The 19,213-nt window shown below is 44.2% G+C and overlaps 1 protein-coding gene across 6 annotated transcripts in view; it reads right to left on the reverse strand.

Annotated features, from left to right (window-relative positions):
- Positions 1-11,566, reverse strand: part of CTTNBP2NL (CTTNBP2 N-terminal like) — a 52,387-nt gene extending 40,821 nt beyond the window's left edge. For 3 of the 6 annotated variants that reach the window (XM_029948553.1, XM_029948552.1, XM_029948547.1), the window contains exon 1: positions 11,509-11,566. The gene's annotated coding sequence lies outside the window, so the exon portion shown is untranslated. Of the gene's footprint in view, positions 1-6,135; positions 6,153-6,417; positions 6,814-9,570; positions 9,630-11,508 lie in introns of those variants that run through there. The other 3 variants (XM_029948551.1, XM_029948549.1, XM_029948550.1) reach the window with 3 other exon arrangements.
- Between the last annotated feature and the right edge of the window lie 7,647 nt (positions 11,567-19,213).

The following is a 19,213-nucleotide window of genomic DNA, read 5'->3' on the forward strand; positions in this document are numbered from 1 at the left end:
TTTTCTAAATGAGCTGTTACTTGTCACTGTCATCATCCATTAAGTAACTTTGAAAGACAAGATCATTTCGACCAGATGCTCAGCTCATTCCTTCCACTTGAATCTCTCCAACCTTCCTTAGAGTTTAGTGGCAGACACGTCTGTCTAAGGAATGCTACGGTCTATAAATCTGAAAAAAAAACCCAGTGGTGGACAAGTTGTCTGGATGCATTACCATGCGCTGCGGTACGGCATGCCAGCTGTAGCGATCGTAGTAAGCTTTAAAGTTTTCTCAGTTAAAAAATAAATAGGGGAGCCTGGCTGGCTCAGTGGATAGAGTATGTGACTCTTGATCTCAGAGTTGACTTTTGATCTCAAGGTCGTGTTGTCCAAGCCCCACGTTGGGTGTGGAGCCTACTTAAAAAATAATAATAATTAAATTTAAAAAATATAAATATGTAGAAGAAAAAAAAGACAAATCATACATATTTTAAGACCCTGGAAAAATAAACCGATCTATGGGATAGGTACGAAACTTAGTTTTAGGTTATCAATAAGGGATTTCAAACATGAGATTTGCGCCGCGCACCATTCAGTCTGTTCTTGTGCTACTTTCCATCAGTCCGGAGTGCAGGAGTCTTCCCCACAAGCTTGTATGTGCCAACAGTCACAAGGGTTGTGGCTCTCAAGAAGGGCCCCCTCGCCCACCACTGACCTTCATATACGGCACTGCCGGTTTTGCCCTGAAGGGGCGCTGCTGTGGCTTGGGCTCTGCTCACTTTACTCGGACCTTTTCCCTTCTCTGGATAATGCCCAAGCTCAATTCATTCCGGCTCTGGTCGTTCCTTCTTGAGGAGGTCCCAGTTTTTGCTCTGGAACTCAGAATGGGTCCTCCAGGAGAGCAGGCACTGTTGCCTCTTTACCACGGAGATTGGTTGGCAGAAAAATAAACACCTCGAACAGTTTCTATAGCTCTGTAAGCGGCTGGGCGGGGCGCACATAGGATGTTTGTCTATCTAGTATCTGGGAATGTGTGTGCCTGTCTTTCTGTGGAACTGAAGGCTTAATTTCTAAATGGTGGCTGGTATGGGGCATAAAAGAGGGAAAACAACATTTTTGTATGTCTTAGATATTTCTGGATATAGAAACACCTAAAAAAAAATCTACACAGATCTTTTTTTTTTTTTTAAAGTCAACGTGGCTAGTATAAAAAACAAATCAGTTGTTTTACCCAGAAAATCAGGCTTGCAAAACTGGATAAAGATCACTTCTTTATTATACACGCCGATGTCAAATTGAAGAAGTTTATACTGGGGCTACAACTGACTGGGATTCAGGCCATTAAGTACGTTTTTGGTTCAAATTACGTAAGGATTTTCACATATATACCGGCTAAGCCAAAATATAGGAGGCCAATTACTTCTTAAAATTCAGAGTCAACAATGCACACAAAATGGGTGTTTTTGACAGCCTTCCACTAGATAATGTACTTCCTTAAAAACCCAGAACATATGAAATTTAAAAAATCAAATAAGTATGTCCTATTTATAAATATTCAATCTAAATATGGGCACAAATGCACTGCTATTTTTAAAAATGTATCAAAGCCTCCTAGTATCTGGGGGTGGAAGGCGACGACACATTACCTTGACTATCTCAAAAAGACTGAAGTTTCTTCAGCCTCTGGCACTTCTGGTTTTCCAGAAGTGTTATTTATGCATTTGGGGATAAAAGTGTGATAACATTCCAAATTGTACCTGTCATCCACTTTTGGCATTTGAGGATTAGGTGAGGGAAGAAAAACATGTCAAAATACTATCAGAAGATAATTATCTGACCTAGAAAGCAGATCTTTTGTACATTTACGAAAAAGAGTTGTTTTTGTTATTATTAGTTACAAAGATTCTACAACCAAGGCCTAAAAACAAATCTCATTTTATTGAATTCTACAGTACTAAGCAATATAAGCTTTACTACAAAGGGCAAATCAAACTTTCAGTTGAAGATAAATGATATTAGTGGACTATCTGGATCCTTACGTGTCTATGTGTGACAATTTAAGTCTTTGAACTAAATTGGGTGCCTGTCCTCATTCATATATTGAAGTCCTGATCCCCAGGCACTTCCAAATGTGATGAGTTTGGAGATAGGGTCCTTAAAGAGGTAATTAGGTTAAAATGAGGTTATTAGGGTGGGCCCTAATCTAATATGGCTGTGTCTTTTTTAAAAGAGGAAATTTAGACACAGGTGGAAGATGGCCATCTCTGAGCCAAAGACACAGGCCTCAGAAGAAACCTATCCCACTGACACATGGATTTCTGACTTCTACCCTTTGGGACTGTGAGACAATAGATTTCTATTGTTTAGCCCCCTGGTCTGTGGGACCTTGCTATGGCGGCCCAAGCAAACTAGTGCAACATGCTAATCATTTACTACTTTTAAACACTATTGAGCAACTAGATCTCAGCCTTCCCCCTACCAGGAGAGTGCTGGAACATATTTCTCAGAATGCCTTGTGTTTGTCCAATTGCTATCCGTTTGCTTTCTCCAGCCACACTATAGATAGTATTCTACAAAATAGGATGGTTTTGCAACAGTTTTCAGAGATTACAATTTTCAGGATCCTGAAATGTAACGTGAATAATGCACTCAGAAGCTGCAATAGTGCTAAGCGATCAAGATCCTTGTGTAACCAATATTGTCAATATAGACTTGAAGCAGGCCTCAAGAAACCAGTTCTGGAATGAAGCTAATTAAGGTCAACATTTAAATATGCTTCCAGTACTCTAGTCAAAGCAGATTCTGGGATACCAGATTTTCTGGATTTATGCTTGGTACACAAATGAATGATATAATTAAGCCCATCAATGTTGATCCCCACCACCTCAGAGTTTATAGCATAGTTTTCTAAGAAGAATTCAAGCAGGAATAGTAATAACAAAAAAGATAAACATTTATTGAGCTAAATAAAAGCAAAACAAAAAAAGATAAACATTAACGTGTTCCAGGCAGTGTTGCAAGATGTGAATTAATTCAGTCTTCACAGCTTTGGATGATAGATGCTATAACCATCATCAAACCCCTTTTATAGATCAGAAAAGTGAGGCACAGAGGCCAAATAACTTGCTCAAAGTCTCAGAATTAGCATGTGGCAGAAATCGGACTTGAACCTAGGAACTGGATTCCAGAGGCTTCCTTAATAACTACTGCTACTTGGGGACCACCTTTCACATCTGATCTCATTTTACGAGCTTTAGGAATTGTGTGGTAGAAAGACTTCAGCCAAAACGTGATTCACAAAGCTGGAAGGGGCCTGAGAAATAATCTAATTCAGCATTCTCCATTTTACAAATGAAAACCGAGGCCAGGATTGTTAAGTGACTTGCTGAAGATTATAGTTACATAGTAAAACTAGGTCTAAGGCTTAACGTCTTTTTAAGATGCGGTATAATCCACTTTCTGGGACACCAAGATGGACATCAGGTTTTTGTTTTGTTTAGCTCTAAGCTTATTCATCATTAGTTGTTATCTCTCTGTGTGTGAATGTCTCTTTATCTCTCTATGGTATGTCTGCTTCTCTCACGGTCTCTCTCATTTGTTGCCAACAAGATTGATATGTATATTGAGGAAAAGAAGGAAGTGGCCTCAAGCCCATAAACAAATATTCAAACATCTCTCCCTCAAAATGAGGACATTTAGGACAACGCTATTAAAAACAGGTCTGTCTACCTAGATATCTGTTTACACCCTTACACGTATGTGTTCTCGTCCGAGACAAGACCAAACCAGAAGAACGACATTAGTGAAGCTACTGGAATGTATGCTAATGAAAATGAATAATAGATTTTATGTTAATATTTTGCACTAAGAAATGTGCCTTTTAACAGAAGAAAAATACTAGAAGTATGAAGCCTTAAGTATATTTGTCAGTTGGCGGTCTTTAGTTAAAATGAAATTAACATGATTTCATTGACAGATGTATGTATATCTGTCTGTATTATCTATCTGTCCGTCATTCCCCTACTTTTTTTTCTGAAATAATCCCGTGAGGTGTAAAATACCACAATGAAGGGAGAGTAACATATGGATTGATTTTCTTTCCAGTAAAATGATTCATGGGTCGCAATTCCAGGGGCAGCCTGAAATGCAAAAACCCTTCAAATGTCAATGTAGAAGGAAGTCATGGACTCCATCAGGGTTCCAAACTGGGAAGAAACAGAACATACAATATGGGGGATGAATCATACGTCAGTCAAGGGATTGGTGGAGCTATGCCCATAACCTGACTCTCTCTGAACTGCAAAACTTCCACAATAAATATTATAACTCATGATGGTCTTTTACCTTTTAAATTCTGATTTCTAAATTTTTTTAATGTTTATTTTTGAGAGAGAGAGGCAGAGATTCCAAAGCAGGCTCTGCACTGTCAGCACAAACCCCAAAGTGAGGCTTGAACCCATGAACCCATGAGATCATGACCTGAGCTGAGGTTGGCCATTCAACCAACAGAGCCACCCAGGCGCCCCTTAAAGTCTGCTTCTAAATCAGATCATTGATTGTATTTTTGTTTGTTTGTTTTGTTTTGTTTTGGGTTTTTGGGGGGCGAGGGGGTTTAAATCGGCTGATAATTACCAACAACACACCTAGCAATAGCTTTTTGCTCCAAAGTTCTTCAGGGACAGTAATTCTCCTAAGAGGAAGTATGTCAGTGAAAAGTTGAATGCACTTTGGAATATGACAGACCTAGGTTTGGGTCTTGGCTTTGTTACTTCATAGTTCCTCGATTCACTTAACCTTTGAGTTTTAAGTTCTCATCTATAAAATGGGATGACACACCTATTCGAACAGGATACTGAACAGTTAAAATGAGTGACTGGTCAGTTCTCATCCCTGGAGTACATACTTGGTTTCATCAGCAAGGATAATGAAGTTTTCCTTTTCTGAGGAGTTGCCAATTTCTACCATTCATGTGTCTAATTTAGAAATCAAAACAAGTTTACTCCTTCTCATTTGGCAGGTTGATTTGCTCCAGGAAGGAGATGGCCTGGCCAGTTTCTGGGAAAGTCTGAGGAAGACACACACAGCATCTATTCAGGCCAATGGTTATCTCCATACTTGGGAAAAGAAAAGGACATTCTTCTGTCTACACTAGCTTTTTGTGACTTGCAGACACAGGTGAAAAGCATACCTTTGCCTCCACAGAATTTATATGGCTTAAAAAAAAATTTTTTTTATAAGGGCAGCTGGGTGGCTCAGTCAGTTAAGTGTCTGACTTTGGCTCAGGTCATGATCTCACAGTCTGTGGGTTCAAGCCCGGTGTCAGGCTCTGTGCTGACGCTCAGAGCCTGGAGCCTGCTTCAGATTCTGTGTCTCCCTCTTTCTCTGCCCCTCCCCTACTCACTCTCTGTCTCTCTCTCTCAAGATAAAATAAAGATATACAAAAGAAAAAAGAAGAAAAAAAAAGAAAAAAATTTTATGATAATATTTTTATTTTTGAGGGAGAGAGAGAGACAGAGCCCAACCTGGTGTGGGGCAGAGGGAGAAAGGAAGACATAGAATCTGAAGCAGGCTCCAGGCTCTGCACTGTCGGCATAGGAGATCATGACCTAAGCCGAAGTTGGACGCTCAACCAGCTGAGCCACCCAGGCATCCCAGAATTTGTGTAGCTTTCACTTAAGTCACATTTAAAAAAAAAAGTTTATTTATTTATTTTTTTAGACAGAGAGAGCAAGCAGGGAAGGGCAAAAAGAGAGGGAGAGAAAGAATCTCAAGCTGATGTGGGGCTCATGACCCATGAGACCATGACCTGAGCTGAAATCAAGAGGCGGACAATGCCTAACCGAATGAGCCACTTGGGCTCCCCTAATCAAGTCACAATTTTAACTTAATGACTGAGAAATGTATTTTCTAAACATATCACAGCTATTTTTTACACTACATTCACTGCATAGTGGATATGTATCTATACCCATAACCTAGGAGCAGTTATCACATTCAGCTGTATCAGTTGTTTTGTTTACATATCTGTCTTCTAAGACTTTGCTCTCCTAGACAAATCCTCTGTTCTATTCAACTTGATTAAACTCAGCACCTAGCAGTGTGGTTCCCAGGGGTATTCAAAAAATGCTGACTAGAAAGAAATGTACGGTGTAGTACCTTGAATTTCAGCCAACAAGACTGGACTTTATCTTTAAGGAACCGAGAAGCCAGCAAACATTTTTAACCAGGTGAATATCATAGCAAAAGCAGTTTTAGGAAGGTTAGAGGTTGAAGGACAGAGCTGATTTGACTGATGGGAAACTGGAAGCAGGAAAAGGCGGGAGAAAACTTGAACACCATAGGTATGAGGCCAAAATGTGTGAACTAGGATGATGGCAGTCAGGATGGACAAGAAATGACCGCTGTGAGAGACTCAATGCAGAATTTACGGTAACTTACTGAAGGGAGTGAGAGGGGAAATAATCCCAGATCAGCTGAGTCTGTAGACTGTCTGACTCGAACAATGACGCCATTAGCACAAACAGGGATGTTAGAAAAGGAACTGGTTTTAGGGGGAAAATGATGACTGATGTGAGGCATGCTGGGTGAGAAGTAGTTAGACTTCCCAAGAGGAACAAACGTGTTAAGAGTCAGCGTGGGGAAAGCTCAAAGGTCTCGAAGTGGAGAAGTCTTCAGGGAGTTGAGCCTTTTGAGAAAATTTCTTCTGTGCCTTCAATTTAAGACAAGAGGCAAGAGGAAGACACTGATCCATGGGATGAGACCTGGTCCTTTTTGTGCCCCCAAATATTAAATCGCTGAAGAACCGGCCTGGTTCTGTCATTACTCCTGTAGCACCTGCAACAGGCAGGACTAGTTAGCAGAAACGGAGAGATGGGGTACCCCCTCCGCCCCCGCAGAAGGTCAGTGCTTCTCTCTTCTTCCTGAGACTTACCTGTCACTTACCCTTCCTTCTTCTCTCCTTTATAACTTCTAGTTCCTCGCTTGTTAAAAGATAGGTGCTCTCACCAGTCTAGGGTGGGAGACTCAGACACAGCACTCTTCAGCCTCCCCCCCCCCCTGCCCCGCCCCCAACAGCTTTGTGCAAAGGACCCAAGCAGTTGCTCTCAAGGCTCAGGGTCAGAGGGGTTTTTTTGGTGTGTGTAAACCCTGTCGTCCTGTGCTGCATCTTCCTTTCTAGTTTCTGCTGAACCCAATAACAAGGACAACATTCCTTGTGGCCCAGCAAGTCAGAAAAGATTCATTTAGCAGAAAGGATACATTTAGATTGGAAACTCTGGCTTTGGACCTGAAATACAGACTTTGGAAGTCTTGGCAGGGAGGAACATATGACTGCATTCTCTGCTCGGAGTCCCATTTTCCTCCATCCACACACCTCTGTCCTGGATTCCCCCCACCTCCACTCTTAACTGCCATCTATTGTTTCTTCTCACCTGTTCCTAGGATTGTTTCTTACTTTGGGGGCAGTGGGGAAGTAGTCTTCAGAAGGCAAAAACCTCTTTTGATCAAAATTACCACGGAAAATCCTTTAAATCTCACAGAAGGTATAACCCCGTGCTGTCGCAGTGTCCACAAAACCACAGATCTGACGCTGAGGATGGAGGCAGACTGGAGAGTTTGGAGAGTAACGACGGACAATTCAGAGAAGACGCCAGGTGCCTGAATCCCTCGCCTTTCTTTCTCCCGGCCCAAAAACTCAAGAAAGATAATTTGCGTGACAAAATTATGAAACCCACACTCTATGAGACAGACAGACACACTCTCCTAAAAGTCCTTGTATCAGATGTTTGAGATCATACCATGTATAAGCTTTGCTTTCTGCAACTCAGGAATCTTAGCTACATGTTGAAATATTTAAAACCAACCAAATGATAAACAAAATCATACACTAATTCTTCACCTTTGCTAAAATGCTCAGGGAGTAAAAGAACGTTTAATATTAATTTCTGTAACTCACAGGCAAAGTGCTGACAACGACAGCAATAACACCTGCTAATATTGTGTGCTTCCTACATGCCAGGGGCCTTGCCCTGTGATTTATATACATATTAGTTCATGTAAACCTTAAAAAAAACCTCTAAAAATTATTTCTGTGTCGCAGCTGTGGAAAATGGGGTATGGTGAGACAGAAAACTGCCTTTGCCCAGCATCACACAGTAAAAGAGCCACAGAGTTGGGATTTGAACCCAGGTTTGCCTTTAGAGTCTCCTGTCAATTCCCACACTCTATGGCCTCACAATAAATAAGCCATTTTCTCACTGAAATGCTTTGAACTGAAATTTAGAAGATGTGATCTTTAGTTATTAGCAGCAAACATTCAGGAAATAAGAAAAAACAGCCTTTAGAAACAAGCTGACATGCCATTCCTGGGTCAACCACCACAGACTGGACAGATTTCCTCTAGCAATAAATAAATCTCTGCTTCTCACATCACGCCACCAAACACCAGATCAATGGCAAGCCCTCGAAACACCACTCTGCTCTGCTCAGAAAAGCCAGGAATTCCAATCCTGTTCTGGAAATTAACTGGCAAGACACAAACCCACTGCAGACTGATTACATTATTCCCACCATAATCAGTCTGCATGATTCTTTTATTTATTTATTTATTTATCTTTAAGAGAGAGAGAGAGTGCACACATGTGCCGCAGAGAGGGAGACAAAGCATCCGAAGCAGACTCTGCGCAGACAGCGCAGAGCCCGATGCAGGGCTCCAACTCATGAACTGCAGGATCATGACCGGCGCTGCAGTCAGCCAGCCAGCTTAACCGACTGGGCCACCCACTCAGGCACCCCAGTCTGCATGATTCCATTCAGGGACCCGATCCTATTTGTGTCCATGTTCATGTAGTTAGGGCTAGTTCAGAAAAGCACAAAATCAATTAAAAATTCACTTTTAAAAATCCCAAAGTAGTTCAGTAACTTGTCACAATCAAACACTCAGAAACTGTTCTTAAAAACCAGCAATCAGTTCCTAGTGTGCTCTCCTACCTCATTCCACTCAGGTCCGATTCTTAGAAAAAAAAAAATCCTAAAATGACTAGCAGTGATTACATTTACAGGTCAGCTTCAAGTTTCAGTACAGCAAAATTATACATGGAAACATCAGATATTTTCTTATAGGAAATTCAGTATTTTAAAGTCACTTAAGATACTGGAGTTTCTTAAGACATCAGATAGAGGAAATAAATCAAGGCAAAAAGAAGTGGGCTGTTTATACTAAGTTTATACGTTATCAGTAATTTGTCTTTCTAGTCTACTCTAACGTGACTGTTTCAAACCGAATTCAACAAACACTTATTAAGTCAAACTATGTCCCAGGCACTGGGAAAGACACAAAGCTTTTAAAAAGTTACTACTACCTGCTCTTAAAGAATTGATAATTTAGTGACAGACTGGACATATACATAAAACTCCTCTGCGTACAATGCTTTTATTCATCTCATAGGACCAAAGAGTTGTTGAAAAAGTCAGAGGAAGGATTTCCGAGACCCAAACGTGTACCAGACAGGTCAAAGAGAAGTATCTGCTGTTTCCTCCCTGCTCATTAAGGCCCTGGTAATCACCCCTGCTTTGGTTTCCTGCATCTCTTACCTTAGTTTATTTTCTGTTCTCCAGTCATGTAATAAGATACATCTTTTTGGGATTTCCTGTTCTGCTTTTCGTTTTTTCTGGTGCTATTGCTGGGGGCCCATGTCTTACCCTCCTGTCGCAGTACACTTGGGGTTTGCTGGGGAGACCCACCACACAGGTTTCTCTTTGTGCTTTTTTATTGGAGATCTGGAAACAATCACGGGACAGATCTGTGAGCCCTAAGAGTGGCTCTGAAAACTTTGACTCTAACTATTGAAAACTAATGAACTTCAGGAAGTCTACCTTCAGAAAGTCTAATCAGGAAGTAAGAGACAGCCATTTAACTGCCTACTATGATTTCAATTCCTCACACCTCCTTGCTAGGAGTCTGGCTACAGAGAACAGTAGTAAGATGGACTTCAGAATGAGAACAAAACAATATTTAAAAAATTACAGCAAAATTTAATACCTGGAAGTGCTACCGATAGATGATCACTGGGCATTCAGTGTCATTAACATCTGGTCAAAATCATCAGTATTTTGCATCTACTGAAATGAAGGTCACCTGGATAAAGCCTTTACGAGCATAACACAGAGACACTTCTTGGTAGTTACGAGTATGTAAATAGCTGGAGTTAACCTTGCTTTCATTTATCCTCATCGCTGAGGTTTAAAACTTGCTCCTACTCTTCATCAGCTAAATGTTAGTAGGTGATACTGGTCTTGTAAAACCAATCAGCAAGCAATGTCATGTATGTATCAGTTTCCCCGGGAGGGAAAACTCCACCATAAAAGAGGGGCTAGAGAGTAACCAAAGGCCAAAGGATCGGATTAATCATAAACCTAGATGGCTGAACCTGAATTTTCTTCCAACACTTCCTGCCTTTTGTTTCAACAGAACTATATCTTCAAGGTTAACTGCAGTCTCCCTGAGCAACGGACCAGCCCACCCTAGAGTGGGAGACACTCATTCCTAATCTAATGCTCTTTATTTACTTATCGACATTGTTTTAATAGAAAACATGCTCCTATTCACTGACAGTCAAACAATATACACTGCATTCTACCCCGGAAAGGCCAACTCTGCAGATATCCAACACACCCACCTCAATGTGAAACATAAAAGGGTGGTTTTTCCTCAAGTTCCCAGGGCAGATACAGGATAGAAAGCAAAAATGAAACGTAACCCAAACCAAAAAAAATCCAAAAAACAAAAAACCCTTGGACGTTGGGTTCTCCCTCAAGGAACAGAGAGTGGAAGGAAGGTACAAAGGGTGATGGGGAAGTGGGGAGTTACTATTCCTCCTTCCTCCAGAGTCTAGAGCAGTCCCAAAGCAAGTGAGCCCTCGACCCCCGCCCCGGGGACGGAGGATCCGAGGGGCTTTCAGGTGGAAGGCTGAGGATCAGAGAACGGGGGATGGGAAGAACTGAAGTCGGGGGAAGGCCGATTCGTCTGAGGAGCTGGTTGTCTAGGTCGGGTCTTGATTTCTACTTCGCTCGCCTCTCTTTTTTGGAAAACAGTGATTTTCATTCACGCACGAAACTAGCTCTGATGCCACTGTAGCGAGCAGGGACAAGTGTAGGGAGGGATGCCTAGCCTCCCGGGGGTACAAAATGGGGGCGGGGGCGGCAGCCTCGAGAATGGGAACCTGTGCGCCCTCCCCAAGGTTGAGGCGCTGGGCGAGGGGTTCCCTAAGCGAGGGGTGTCAGGAGGGAAGCCCCTTCTGCGGAGCTGGGGTTGACCGGGGACAATAAGTAGCAGCGAGGACCCTTGGAGGATGAGGAGCCGCCTCCTCGGGGAATACCGGGAGGCGGAGGAGACAGCCCCGCCCCCTCAGGGGATGGGCGCGAGTGGCAGTTGGGACTGCGGCGGGACCACACCGGGAGTCCTACCCTTGCTCTTCTCTCGAGAAGCCGGCCTCCCAGCCACCGCCAAACCCCAGCCCCGGCGGCTCCTACCTTTCCCCGGCGCTCCGGGCTCCGCTCCCCGCCGCCTCCACCACCGGCTCCCATCCACAGCCCCCGGAGTCCCCGCCCCTCAACCGCCGGGCGGGGGCACTGGCATTCGCCAGGGCCAATCGTCACTTCGCTTCCTCAGCCCCGGCACCAATGCGCGCGGGCTGGAGGAGGGGCTTCTCCAATGTCATTTAGGCTCCTCCCGGGGCCCCAAGATCCCTTTTGTTTGGGGAGAGCCAGGCTGGGATTGAGCTCGCGTCACTTCCTGGAGGAAGCGCCTTCCTCCGGCCCGGGCTCGGGGGAGGGCTCACGCCCCTCCCGGCTCAGCTTCTGCAACTTTCCACCTTGCGGGCGGCTTCTGGTCAGCACTGTGGCGAGTGTTTCGTGCTTTACCCCACCGATCTGGGAAGCTTGGGAATGGCGGGCTTTGGGGGCCCAGATCGATTGGGCACATGAACGTTTCATTTTATCCAAAATGTTAATAAATGAAGTGTCCTTTGGTGTCTGCTTTAGAATTAGTTGTTGAAAACCCGGGAACGTGGCTTTCATGCCGTCTCTTTTGGACTAGCTTTTGGGTGTGGTGCTAGAGGCGAGAGCGCAAAGACGATAAACCTGGAGACAGCCCGCGCCCCACCCAGTCCTTCTCGTCTCACTTTACATTGGGAAGAGAGCTACTAGCACCGGAGCCCCTGCCGCGGGGACACCGGGTAACACCTGGGAGAGCAAAACCCAGTCCGATCTACCTTCCAGGTAGAAGTCGAGTAATTGCAAATTAGTCTGTCAAGGTTTTCCAGGGTATGCTGGTCCGATGAGGGGACATCTTTGTGTCCTTGGCCCCATTATACTGTGGGGCAATGGCGTTAGCAGTGAAGCTGGAACAAAGGACGGTGTAGAGGAGGCAAGGAATGTCGGTCCCTTCTTGTGAACGCAGGAATGCAGATCTTGCTGGTAACAGCTAATCCTCCTAGGACCAAATAACCCAGAGAAGGAAGAGGATGCATCTCTAGCTGCATCCCTAACTGAGGTTAAGGTTTCTGGATGCGTTTTCCATAGACTGCCCTCTAGTTCACAGGTTGATTTCGCTGGTTAAAATAATAATAATTATATTATTATATTTTAAGTTTATTTCTTTTTGGGCGAGTGGGGAAGGGACAGAGAGCGAGTGAAAGAGAGTCCCAAGCAAGGCTCCTTGCTTTCAGAGCAGATGCAGGGCTGGATCTCAGGAACCAGGAGATCATGACATGAGTCAAAATCAAGAGTCGGTCATTTAACCAACTTAGCCACCCAGGCGCCCTAATAATAACCACATTATTTTAAATACAATATAATAAATACTTATGATATGATTAAATATTTACAATGCATGAATAACATGTTGCTTTTAATAAATTATTCCTATTCATAACAATTATTAAGCAAGATACTACTAGGGACATAGAATTTGATGAGTTTTTTTGGGGTGCTAGTGAAGCTCGTGGGATCCGGAGCCAATGGCCAAGAAAGATTTCTTGAAGACATCTTTGGTGCAAAAAGGTGATTTTATTAAAGCACAGGGACAGGACCCATGGGCAGAAAGAGCTGCCCGGGGACCATGAGGAGAGACTGGCTCTATGCTATGGAGCTGGGGGAGGTAAAGTCCAGGGGAAGTTTTTAGTGAGATTTTTATATGCTAAAGAAGACTCTCGTGGGGATTCTGGAGACCTAGCTAAAGTCAAGCTAAGGGTGTTTTCCCCCCTGGCGAAACATTAGCCTCAAGACAGTAGGGAGTTCCTGGAGAAACGTTTTGCTCTGCCTGCCTCAAGAATTTGTCATTGGGCTGCAGGTTATGAAGAAATTTAATTTTATCTGGCTTTTCCTTTTGCCTTTGTTTCCCACATCGATATTCATCTAGGCAGACTTAGTCCTTGAGACTGGTACAGCTCAGCCCTCATGCCGTTTACACTCTGATGGGGGGATGTGGTCAGTCTGTGCAGTTACAGAGACATTTGAAGGAAGTAAGCCAGAATTTATCATGTCACAGTAGCAGGTACTTTCATATGATATCTTAACTTAATCTGCACTACTATATGATAAATCTTTCCTATCTTCCTGAGAAGATAGAAATGAAAAGAAGCCAAATAAGGTCAGAGAGCAAGTAAATGGCAAAGAAAGAACTTCCATCAAGAATGTATGACTCCAAACCTACACCATATTCTGCTTCCTGCCCACTGACTCTCACAAGGAGGACTGGTGCAGAGAACAGGCCTGGAAGACTATAAAATCACCATCAAAGCCAGAAAAAGGCTCCTTGCCTGTCCTATTGATCATAGGCCTGAGAGAGTCATATCTATTTTTTTTCTTTTATAGTTTATTGTCAAGTCGGTTTCCATATAACACCCTGTGCTCATTCCCACAAGTGTCCCCCTCCATGCCCATCACCCCTGTTCCCTTCTCTCCCTCCCCCATCAGCCCCCTGTTTGTTCTCAGTGTTCAAGAGTCTCTCATGATTTGCCTCCCTCCCTCTCCCCAACTACGTTTCCCCTTCCCCTCCTCCATGGTCCTCTGTTAAGTTTTTCCTGTTAGACCTATGAGTGCAAACATATGGTATCTGTCCTTCTCTGCCTGACTTATTTCACTTAGCATGACACCCTTGAGGTCCATTCACACTGCTACAAATGGCCAGATTTCATTCTTTCTCGTTGCCATGTTTAAGGACAGCAAGCGAAGGGCTTTTGAAGTCATGGAGTAGGAAATTCAGAAGTGAAAGACCCCATTCCTTGTGTTTGGGAGACTGACAGATCTGAAAGACGGGATGCAGGCCGGGCACACAGTAGGTGCTCAATGAATACTGACTTGACTTAAAACAGAATGTCTGGCGTGGTTAAAAACATGGACCGTGAGGTGCTGAAATAGGCCCACAGATTTGAAAAATCCCATTTCCTCCTCCTCTCTTTGGCCCTGCATTGGTGTTTGCAATGAGGAAGTGCCTCATTGCCTGACAATGAGGAGATGTGGGAGAGCAGGCTATTTTCTGCTAGCTTCTGAGTCACTCGAAGAGTTGTTCTAGTGAATCAGCTCCTCCCTCCTTCCCCTCCTTTCCTTTGTAGATGTTAACCCACCACCACCCATTCTACTCCCAGGGGGAGTGGGAGGGCAGTGCTTTGTGGTTTACTTCCTTTAAGGCAACCAGCAGCACCCCCCCCCCTCCCCTGGGCTCCCTCTGCCCCTTCCTGAGTGAGTGTGGGAGGACCCAGCAAGAATGACATCATCCCTGTCTGGTAGGAATCAGAGTCCTGGGGAGGTGTTTGGATTGATTTCCTTTTCATTCATCATCTCTGTAGGTAGTGGACAGGCAGAGCTTGTGAGCCTTACGGGGATCCTTAGGCTGCAGTATTAGAGAGTTCTGGAGTTTTGCAATTCTTCAACACATAAAACGTAAATTAATTTAGAATCTGATACAAAGGTGTACACAGAGGTAGAAAGTGGGTTCATAATAATACCTTACATTTGTATAACATTTTTATATCCATTACTTTATCAACTTGCCAGGAAATATTTATTAAAAGCCTACAGTGTGTCAGGCAACAACTTTATAAGAAGTGGTAAAAATTATAGATTGTGTACATTTTTCTCCAAATAGGTAAACTTCTTAGGTAGGTGTTCCATAAATGTTTATTTGCTGCCTTGTGGAGGTAGTGACGGATAGACTAGAAGGGCTAGACCAGAAGAGAAAGAATTTAGAGCTCAGTTGGAGTTCTTCTTCATGAGCCATATGAGTTTCCTAATGGCTGCTGCAAAGTACCACAAACAGGTTGGTTTAAGACAACAGAAATTTATAGGGCGCCTGGGAGGCTCAGTTGGTTAAGCGTGTGACTCTGGATTTCAGCTCAGGTCATGATCTCACCGTGCCTGAGTCTGAGCCCCACATCGGGCTCTGTGCTGACAGCTTGGAGCCTGCTTGGGATTCTCTCTCTCTCTCCCTTTTTCTCTGCCCCTTCCCTGCTTGTGCTCGTGCTTGCTCGCTCTCTCTCAAAATAAATCATAAAAAAAAAGACAACAGAAATTTGTTCTCTTTAGTCTGGAGGCTGTAAGTCTGAAACCCAGGTATTGACAGGTTGGTTCTTGGGGGCGGGCGGGGAGCTCTGAGGAAGGATCCATTCCTTGCCTCTCTCCTGGCTTCTGGTGGCTCAGGCAATCCTTGGCTTATAGCTGCATCATCCCAGTCTCTGCTTCTGTCTTCACATGGCCTTCTTCCTTGGGAGTCTTATGTCTATATGTCCTCTTCTTTTCTGATAAGGATAAGTCATATTGGATTTACAGCTCACCCTACTGTAGTAGACCTCATCTTAACTCATTACACCTGCAAACGCCTTATTTCCAAACAAGTTCACACTCTGAGGTTCGAGGTGGACATGCACTTTGGGAAGGAGTACAATCGAACCAGTACACAAGGCTACTTCACAACGTAACCTCCCCCACTCAACTCCATTTAAATTCATTGATAAATGGCATGAAACTAAGGAGCTAGTTCCTGAGGATCATTTTGTTCTATGACTGTATGATAATTATATGTGCCAGAAATATTTCTCAAGCCTTTACTGTATGTCAGGCACTATGAAATTGCCTGTTCATCTCATTTACCCTATAAAAGAATCTCAGGAGATTGGCGTGAATATTCCCATATTACAGATGAGGAAAGAGAGGCACAAAGAAATTCATGGTCATAGAATTCATAAGGGATGAATATTGGATATTTACTCAGATCTGATTCCAAAGTGTACCCAGCATAATTACTATGCTCTATCATCTCTCCATCATGCTAGATGGGTTAGGAATATGGGGAAAGCTACAAATATTTTAAAACTTGATTTATGGATTCCTACGGAGCTGAGTAGCAATCTTCCTGGGATTATGAGTATTGGTTTGAACCTGTTTTAAAACAAGGGAAAGCAAGAGAGGAGGGGAGGGTGGGTGGCAATGGAACTTTAGTAGGGAAGAGGAAAGCCATGGGCATTTACCTGAACCTGTTTCCTCATTTGTAAAATAGGATAATAGTTCCTGCGTGCAACACCTGATGGTCGTGAATATCCAAGCAAGATGATGGACGTGATGGGATGATTATAAACTGCCTGAGAGATCTTGCTCAAGCCCTTTCTCCTCTTGGGGCCCAAGCCCTTCAGCTAACATCTGGGGCCTTATAAGACTCTAGCTGTGACCCACAGGGACCTACTAAGATGCTGGGGGGCTAGATGTAGAAGTTGGAGTGACTGGGAGAAGTGGCCTGTCTTCCCTACCTCCCATTTTCTTTAACCCCCAGGAGGCTCCTCCACCAGGGGACCCAGAGGTGGTAGTCTGGAAGCCAACAGAGTGCTCTCTAGGCTGCTACCAAGTTGAAGCAAGACTGGAGGTGTGCTCTTCACGGCTCCCTTCATTTTTTCCCCATCATCTGTGCCCACAAGGGCCTTTCCGATTATTCTTTTTTTTTAAATTTTTTAAAATGTTTTTTTAAATTTATTTTTGAGAGACAGTGCAGGCAGGGGAGGGTCAGAGAGAGAGGGAGACACAGAATCTGAAGCAGGCTCCAGGCTCTGAGCTAGCTGTCAGCACAGAGCCCGATGCGGGGCTTGAACCCACAAACCGTGAGATCATGACCTGAGCCAAAGCTGATGCTTAACTGACAGAGTCACCCAGGCGCCCCTGGAATATTCTTTAAGCGTTTTCTTCCAGCTGGGATCATCCCTACTGGGCGACTGGGGCGCCGGAGTGGAGAGATTTCTGGGCGTGGCCCTCACTGAGTTCTCGAGCTTATTGCTCCCCCTAGTGCCCAGCGATGAGTCCTGCAGCTGTCGCCTTCCCTCTCCGCCATCCCCGCGCACTCCAGGAAGGCTTCCCCCGACAGTTTTTCTTTTTAAGGGTGTGGGCTCAGCATACCGCAGGTAAGGGTCTCCAAGGACCGCCGGTAGGGACAGATTCTCGCGATATCTAGCTAAATATTGGGGCCAGCATGGCCATGCGGAAGCAGGAACTCTCTTATCCCGGATTGAGTAGGGGAAAGTTGGGAAGGAAAGGGAAAGAAGTTGCCTTATATCAGGCAGGCACTATGCCATTACATATATTACATGTATAATCCTTGTGATTTCTACATATATAATTCTTGTGATCATCCGAAGAGGTAATTATCATTACTGCTACTTTTTCAGATAAGAAAGCAAGTTCATTGAAGTGAAGTGTCTTTTTTTAAATTTTGTTTTTTAACATTTATTTATTTTTGAGAGACAGAGAGAGACAGATCATGAGCAGGGGAGGGGCAGAGAGAGAGGGACACACAGAATCAGAAGCTGGCTCCAGGCTCTGAGCTGTCAGCACAGAGCCCAACCCCGGGCTCGAACCGACAAACTGCAAGATCATGCATGACCTGAGCTGAAGTCAGATGCTCAACCAACTGAGCCACCCAGGTGCCCCTCATTATTGTTGTTTTTATGTGACCTTTGGCAAGACATGGATTTGAGTCCTGCATCCGGCTCTGTGCTGACAGCTCAGAGCCTGGAGCCTGCTTTGGATTCTGTGTCTCCCTCTCTCTCTACTCCTTTCCTGCTCTACCCTGTCTCTCTGTCTTTCTGAAAAATCAATGAAAACATTAAATTTTAAAAACAACAACAATCATGTTAATAGCCTCAACCAATTGTTCGGTGCCTACTCTACAGCAGGCAAATTATTTCTTTTAATTCTCATCACAAATCTTTAAAATAGTCACTATAATCTCCATTTTACTCATGAGGTCACTGAGATGTAGGGAGTTTAAGAAAAGGATAACTGAGCAGCTTGCCTGAGGTCAGAGAGCGAGGTCCTCTGGACTCCACTCCCACACTGTTTTTCTTGCACCTTTGTCTCGCAGAGCCAGTGGGTGGTAGAGGCAGGACTGAGTCCAGGCCTGTGTGACTCACTGTTCTTTCCATGATGGGAGCTGCCTGGGGCTCTTCCTGAGGACCAGGAAACGAAGGCCGTGTGGGTTTTTTTGGATCTCCAAACTGGAGACAGGATGGCAGTGAAAAAGCCAAGGAGAAAGTCCACGGGATCCTGGGAAACGCATAACTGGGATGGCGCCCTGGAACTGCGCTACGCTACGGTGTTCTGTTAGGGGCCTGGGGGGCGGTACCCAGAGGCCTCTGAGTCCTGTCTCCCTCATCCTGTGTAGACAATGCTCCCCTGAAGTTGGTGGGCCAGGATGATGGATGCAAAGGTCACAGAAGGGTGAAAGAGAAATGCAGATGGGTTGCAGTCTAGCCCAGACAGAAAATTCTTGGAAGTAGATGAGATAAACCACAGAGTTCCCAAATCACTCAGCCAAGTTCCTGAGGATTGGGGTCATTTTTAACTCATCCCATCACCCCCAAAAGACAGGTTAGTCACAGGTCTCTGGAAGAATACTCTAGGTTGCTTTGAATGAGTCTCAAATTTTCCTTGTCATTCTAATCTTTGAATGTATTAAACTATTCTTTTATTTATTTATTTTATTAAAAAGTCTTTTTTATGTCTTTATTTTATTTTTGAGAGACAGAGAGTGAGTGGGGGAGGGGCAGAGAGAGAGGGAGACACGGAATCCGAAACAGGCTCCAGGCTTTGAGCTGTCAGCACAGAGCTCGACTCGGGGCTCAAACCCACGGACTGTAGATCACGACCTGAGCCGAAGTCAGACGCTCAACCGCTCAACCGACTGAGCCACCCAGGC

Source organism: Suricata suricatta, chromosome 8, assembly GCF_006229205.1.
Source record: "Suricata suricatta isolate VVHF042 chromosome 8, meerkat_22Aug2017_6uvM2_HiC, whole genome shotgun sequence".
Classification (NCBI taxonomy): domain Eukaryota; kingdom Metazoa; phylum Chordata; class Mammalia; order Carnivora; family Herpestidae; genus Suricata; species Suricata suricatta.